The sequence below is a fragment of the Rhinichthys klamathensis genome, unplaced genomic scaffold, assembly GCF_029890125.1.
Source record: "Rhinichthys klamathensis goyatoka isolate OS25496 unplaced genomic scaffold, OSU_Roscu_1.1 h1tg000740l_1, whole genome shotgun sequence".
NCBI classification, from domain to species: domain Eukaryota; kingdom Metazoa; phylum Chordata; class Actinopteri; order Cypriniformes; family Leuciscidae; genus Rhinichthys; species Rhinichthys klamathensis.
In genome coordinates, this window is record NW_026607152.1 from 997,247 (window position 1) to 1,004,648 (window position 7,402).

The following is a 7,402-nucleotide window of genomic DNA, read 5'->3' on the forward strand; positions in this document are numbered from 1 at the left end:
CTGGTCAATATGATTCTCAAATCTGTGAGATAAGAAAAAAAAAACAATCTGTGCGCATACTGATAACAGGATCATAGCCACTATTTTATTAATGTTAATATAATGTCCACTTTTAACAGAAAACATGATTTTTGTGATCTCATGAATGCATGTATTATTGCACAGCATGTGAACAAAATTTTGTATAGACCCCTTTTCAGTTAGTAAACATAGTGATGTTTTTTTGTGGGTGGAGCTTAGGTGGAGGCAGAACGATTTCTCTGGCTGCTTCTCTAATGCTAGTTAGCAAGTTTTGTTATCTTGTTTTTTAACAATGACTGGAGAAAATCCGATTTTATCTTCATGTGTAAGGTCACTCACTGTCCAGGACCATGGTTGTTATTTGAAAAAGTTAATTTTAACGGACGGATCCAGACTGGCCGACCCGTACAGGTACACTCAATGGATTGACGATCTGACAAGATTACCTCTGGTTGAGTGGCCTGACTTCTACACCTACCTGATAGAGTGTTGGGGAATTTCATTTGACTCATACATGTCTCATACATGGGTCTGAATATAAGATGCTGTAATGCTAGAGAAAACCAGGTCTAAATGCTGTAATATTGGAGAAAACCAGGCCTAAGGATATGAGATGAACAGAAAATTAGGCCTGAGGGGAGGTTAGATAAGGACAGGAGAAGAAACTGGGTGAAAGGACATGAAAAAGGCAGGTTGGTTAAGGACAGGAGAAGAAACTGGGTGAAAGGGCATGGAAAAGTACCTGAAAATCATGTATAAAGCCATTTTTAAAAGATACGCATGCGCAAAGAAGGTTGCCCCAATTAAAAATAAAATAACGATGCAGGTGTTTCTAATCGTGGCGACAGGCCAAGGAGGAGCAAGTAGAAAAAGATAACTGTATGAGCGCTAATTGGACACTTAACGATAAGAAAAAGGTATAAGACCTGAGCACTGGCCCTTGTGAAGTCAGATGACTAGCTACCATCTCACTTTGTTGAACTGCTCAATAAAGTTATTCTTCTGAGACCTGAGACTTCGACTCTGAAAGATTTCTTCTGAGACCTGAACCAGACTTTGAAGAATTGAACCAAAGATCGAGAATTTGCCACTACAAGAGTAACCGAGCATAAAGAGAAACTCAGGGCATATAAATCTTTAAATGCCTATAACTATGTGCTGAATGGTCACGGACACGACTTGTGTAGTACAATCCGAAGTACTGCCTAGTCAGCGCCAAGGCCAGAAGACGACCATGTAAAGAGTGACATTACAGTGCAATTTTAATGATGTGAATATTTTCTAGAAATAAAAATTCCAGATACATCAAATTAATTTTTTAACTTTATGTATTCGATTATTCTTTCTTACCAGGTTCTTCAAAAAGTCTAGTTACAATAAATCACAACAATGCATACAATCCTAGACGATTCACAAATAATCACAATAGTTAAGAAAACATTATGTGATAAAAATTCAAATTGGAGCCTGTACTCCGTCGATTCTTGCACCCAACAACACAACAAGATGACATTTTAAGCTCCTTATGTAGCCGAGTCTGTGCTGGTTTGTATTGGCTGCCTCCAGTTTTCCCTTTGTTTTGCCTCCAGCTAACGCCGTTACTTAATTGTGATGTCGGCGCAAAAAGGGTATTTAGGCCTATTGTATGTAGTACTGGTCAAAAGATTGGACGGATTACTATTTTTAATGTTTTTGAAAGAAGTCTCATGCTCATCAAGCCTGCATTTATTTGATCAAAAATACAGAAAAAAAAACAACATATGATGTGAATCATACAGTGTTTAATTAAAAATTAATCTCAGTCCAAATGTAATCTCAGTCCACTTATTATAGGCCTACTTATATATATATATTTTATTTTCATTTTTTTGAAGACAACACACACGCACAATGCCACCAAAACAGTAACTATACATGAATATAACTAAATATACTTTCTAAGCAGTACCATTGTACATGCTACATTGAGCTTGGTACTTACAGCTTTTAAATTAGAACACCCCTCCCCCCACAATATTGCAATGATTGTAGAAGGTTTCTTCAAGTGCTCTACAAACAAGAGTGAATATACACAATCTTTTATCCTGGTGAACGGCAACAACAGAAATTAAAATAATGTATTATCAGACTTTGGCGAGCAGGACGAGGTCGAGGGACGTGAGAGAACGGCGCAAGGTGATTTTATGTTGTGTTGTTTTATGATGTGTGGCGGCAGTCGACCGTGAGGGACTGCCGTCTTTACTTCCGTTGTTGTGGGAAGAAGGAGGGGGAAACAGGCGAACGTTCAACAATTTTAATAATAAATAATAAAATACAAAAACAAAAGTAAAGACGGCAGTCCCTCACGGTCGACTGCTGCCACACATCATAAAACAACACAACATAAAATCAGGCCTGTTCCTCTCTCGCTCTTCACTGTCTTCGCTCCTCCTTTATGCTTCCGTTCTTCCATGAGAGATACGAGACCGGTGCGTCGCGCAGGTGTCACTCATTATCAATCACGCCACCGGCCTCGCGCCGTTCTCTCACGTCCCTCGACCTCATCCTGCTCGCCACACAGACAGTTAAATTAAAGGTCCCGTTCTTCATGTTTTTTTGAAGCTTTGATTGTGTTTACAGTGTGCAATATAACATGTGTTCATGTTTCGCGTGTTAAAAAACACTGTATTTTTCACACAATTTACTTATCTGTATACCGCTGTTTTCACTGTCCAAAAAACGGCCCGATGACTTCCTTGTTCTATGAAGTCCCTCCTTCAGAAATACGTAACGAGTTCTGATTGTGCCAGCGGTTCCTGTGTTGTGATTCGACAGCAGCTTATCGCACGTTGCCCAGAAAGGTCACGCCTCTTACCAAAAATTGGAGATGCATGCGCTGCTGAAGTGCTTCTTCTCCGTGGGAGCGCAACAAGACCACGCCCCCCTTTTTTTGTGTATTCCTGTTGGCGGAGATTAGTCAAAAAACTGTTCTAGTTACGTCATTAAAAAAGGAAGTAGAGGGATGTAGTCCAAACTGGCCGTTCGCTGTAGGCTTTGAAAGGGGACTTCTGTTAAATAAAATATCTCGCTAGGCATTGAACTTTGAGCTTTATAATTTTACAGGTATTATTTATGCTCTAACAGCAACATTGCACACTAACTAAAGTTTGAAAAATGGAATCGCGAAGAACGGGACCTTTAAAAGGAGATGTGAAGCAAAAAATAAATAAACAATAATAATAATAATAATACACATGAAGCTTGTTCAGTCCACCTGTAAGAATTTTCTTATTGGTTTCCAAATCTTAATGAAAATGGATAGTTTGTCTTTTAATATAAATCTCAGTTCTTCCAAGTGCAACATATTTTCCAGTTCCCTAGCCCACATCTCAAAAGTGGGGACAGAATCTGCTTTCCACATCTGTAAAATAAGTCTTTTTGCAAGCATCATACACAGCGAAATGGCCTGTGTCTGAAATTTATTACAAAAAGCATTCTTTGCTCCTAAAAGTCCAGTGCAAGACTCAATAGAATTTGCTTCAGAAAGAAATTTAAATATACATTCCTAAAATGGCTAAATTTTACTACATGACCATAAAGAATGAAACAGTGTGCCTTCTGACATTTTACACTTATTACAGAGGGGAGAAATCGTGGGATACATTTTATGAAGTTTTGACTTAGCATAATGAAGTCTACGAGTTACCTTGAACTGAATCAAATTACCTTGAACTGAATCAAATTGTGTCTATCATTCACAGAACATGTATGTATGTTTCTCAAGCACTCATCCCACATGTTTTCATGAATGTTAAAACCAATTTCCTCCTCCCAGTCATGTTTTTTTTTCTCTGTGTTATTGTCCACATTTTCTAGCAGTAATTTGTAAAAGTTTGACACATTACCACTCATACCAGGGTGTACATTAACAATTCTCTCTAAGGTGGGATTCAAATTCAAAACGGCAAAGTTTGGAATGTGCTTTCTAACAAAGTCTCTAACTTGCAAATAACGGAAAAAATGTGCAGAAACAAGAGCATAGTTTTGTTTTAGCTGTTCAAAAGAGCTAAATGTACCTTCCCTATAAAGATCCTGAATTGTTAATATACCCATGTGTTTCCATTGAAAAAAGAGCTTATTGTGTAACCCTGGAGGAAAAGCATGATTATTACAAGTGTAATAGTGTCCAGATATATATCTGGAATTTTCAAATATACCTTAATTTGTTTCCACACTTTAATTAAGTTAGAGATAACTAAGTTTCCGTTGATACTTTTGACATCAATTTTAATGGGACTATTAAGCAGAGCGATTAATGAAGTCTTATTACAACAAGCTTCTTCAATTGCTAATGTAGCAAATTAGCTCTATGAAATATTAATAATCAATCATAACTTGTTATAATTGATTATGAATATTTGGATCAGTTAATCGGGTTAACTTGATGTAGCTACATTAACATTAAAATCGTCTCAGGTTACGACTGTAACCTATGTTCCCTGAGAACAGGGAACGAGACACTGTGTCAAGCGCTATGGGGAACGCCTCAGCGTGACTGATGACTGAAACACTGTAGAATCACGACAATCCTATTGGCCGGCGTCAGCCATGACGCCATGCTCTAGCGCGACCAGGAAGTATAAGAGGAGTGCCTAGAGAACATGTCATCCACTTCTTCGTCTGAAGGGACTGTAAAAGCAGACCAGAGGCATGGCGACGAGACGCAGTGTCTCGTTCCCTGTTCTCAGGGAACATAGGTTACAGTCGTAACCTGAGACGTTCCCTTTCGAAGGGAACTCGAACTGCGTCAAGCGCTATGGGGAACGAGATACCCACGCTGCCATGCTGAGGGGATGCTTCAGCAACTATGGCTACAAGCAAAAACACATTAACTCAAAGTTAAAGCCCCTTACTGCTTAGACGTCAGGCTAACTGTAGCATTACTCCCTACGGCCACTGCCAGAGCTCCATGCTAAGCGAGGGGAACTCTGTGAATCACACAGAGGGCTTGCCAGCTCGAGGGCATGGGAACCACAGCCCAACCTTCAGAGGGGGGTCCCTTTAAAGGAGTATAGCCCGGAGCCTATGAGCCCTAGCCTGCTACTTTCAGGGGGACAGTGTCAACCCCCACACCAAGGAGGCTATCATGCTTAACGCTGAAGCCAACAACCTGTTTGGGTTTACATTACTCAACCACAGTCTCTAGCCAGAGATGATAGCTCCTTCACGGTGCTATGGGAAGCGGAGACCTCAGCAGGATGATTCTGAGATTAGAGGAGGGCTGCCACCCTTACACCACTGTGGTCTAGAGCTTTTCCTCATAGGGTGAATAAAGTTCATGATGCAGAACTCAGGCAGTGAGGGGCCTAAACAACTCTCTGTTAGTGAGATGGCCCTTTTCCAACTACCTGCAAAGCTTGTTTGCATGGAGGCCTCAGCAGGATGACTCTCGAAGGAGAGAGGAGGCCTGACACATGCTAGAGTACCGCTACAGCGCTCAGGGAGCGAGGGGGCCTAGGTGCTCTCCCTCCACGCTCTTCCAAACTGTATATATGGAGGCCTCAACAGGATGACTCTCGGAGAGGAAGCCTGACGCATATATTTCGGAGAGGTAGCTCGACGATCATCGGAGCTCAGGGAGCTAAGGGCCTAAAGCACCTCCTCAGAGAGGAAGGGGCCACTTCTCAAGCTCTACCTGTAATAGAAGTTAAGAGAGAGCTCGACTACCACCAGAGCTCAGGTAGCGAGTACTCAAGAAATGAGGAAGAACCCCTTCCGCGCTCTACCAAGCTGTATATATGGAGGCTTCAGCAGGATAACTCTCGAAGAAGAGGATGCCTGACACATAATTAGGAGAGCTAGCTCGACTACAATCAGAGCTCAGGGCGAAGGGCCTGAGGCACCTCCTCAGAGAGGGAGGGGTCACTTCTCAAGCTCCACCTACAACGTCTGTATGCAGAGAGGAGGCCTGACACATGCTATAAAACAGATCAAAAACAGCAAACCGTATATATGGAAGCCTCAGCAGGATGACTCTTAAAGGAGAGGAGGCCTGACACATATTTAGGAGAGCTAGCTCGACGATCATCAGAGCACAGGGAGCGAAGGGCCTAAAGCACATCCTCAGAGAGAGAGGCCACTTCTCAAGCTCTACCTGAAATGCTGTTTGCATGGAAGCCTCAGCAGGATGACTCTCGAAGGAGAGGAGGCCTGAAATATGCTATACACAGATAACACAGCCTAACTGAATATATGGAGGCCTCAGCAGGATGACCCTCAAAGGAGAGGAGGCCTGACACATAGTTCGGAGAGCTAGCTCGACTATCACCAAAGCTCCGGGAGCAAAGGGCCTGAAGCACCTCCTCAGAAAGGGAGGGGCCACTTCTCAAGCTCCACCTGCAACGTCTGTTTGCATGGAGACCTCAGCAGGATGACTCTCGAAGGAGAGGAGGCCTGACACATATTTAGGAGAGCTAGCTCGACGATCATCGGAGCTCAGGGAGCGGAGGGCCTGAAGCACCTCCTCAGAGAGTGAGGGGCCACTTCTCAAGCTCCACCTAAAATGCTGTTATCATGGAGGCCTCAGCAGGATGACTCTCAAAGGAGAGGAGGCCTGATTCATATAGTTAGGAGAGCTAGCTCGTTACTAAGCACTCAGAGGTGGGTAGTAACGAAGTACATTTACTTCGTTACATTTACTTGAGTATTTTTTTGGAAAATTTTTACTTTTAAGAGTAGATTTAATTGTGGGTACTTTTACTTTAACTCGAGTACATTTCTAATGAAAAAACTGTACTTTTACTTCGTTACGTTGGGCGACGTTCCTCTCGTTACTTTATTTTAATGCAATATGTTGTTAAAAGCGTTATTCTAAGCGCGCACTCTCTTTTTTCTGGGCATGAGCGATGCTCAATTCACAAATGAATCACTCTTTTGAGTCGATTCTGTTCAAAGACTTCATCAAACAAGTTGGGCAGATCTGAATAAATCGGTACGCGAATCAGTTTGAATGATCTGTTCAGTTTCCTGCACGCACTGAATCGTCTCGGAGTCGTAACAGGAAGATTTAAGAACATCAAGAGCGTTGTATGAAGTGGCGGTCCACAGTCTACAGTACAGTCTAGAAAGTAAATCTGCAAATGCATCATATTTTTTTGCCAGCGATGAAGATCTTTATTAGTTGAACATCTTCGTATGTTACTTCGTAAGCTGTCTGTGAATGAATTATTCCACACGACGATATATTCGATTTCATTCAGGTAATACATTTTACAACCAAACAGATTATCACGCCATATAGCACTACTACAAAGTATGACATTACCCTTTTTTTGGACATATACATTACTTTATAGTTATACATTAAATAAGCTATCATCGTCCAGTTTATGAATGTTTGTAC

The 7,402-nt window shown here is 41.5% G+C and overlaps 1 long non-coding RNA gene across 1 annotated transcript; it reads left to right on the top strand.

Annotated features, from left to right (window-relative positions):
* The first annotated feature begins 501 nt into the window (after positions 1-501).
* Positions 502-844, top strand: LOC130077438 (uncharacterized). Its single transcript, XR_008805751.1, has 2 exons — positions 502-588; positions 620-844. It is a non-coding gene; the product is annotated as an uncharacterized LOC130077438 (long non-coding RNA).
* The last annotated feature ends 6,558 nt before the right edge of the window (positions 845-7,402 follow it).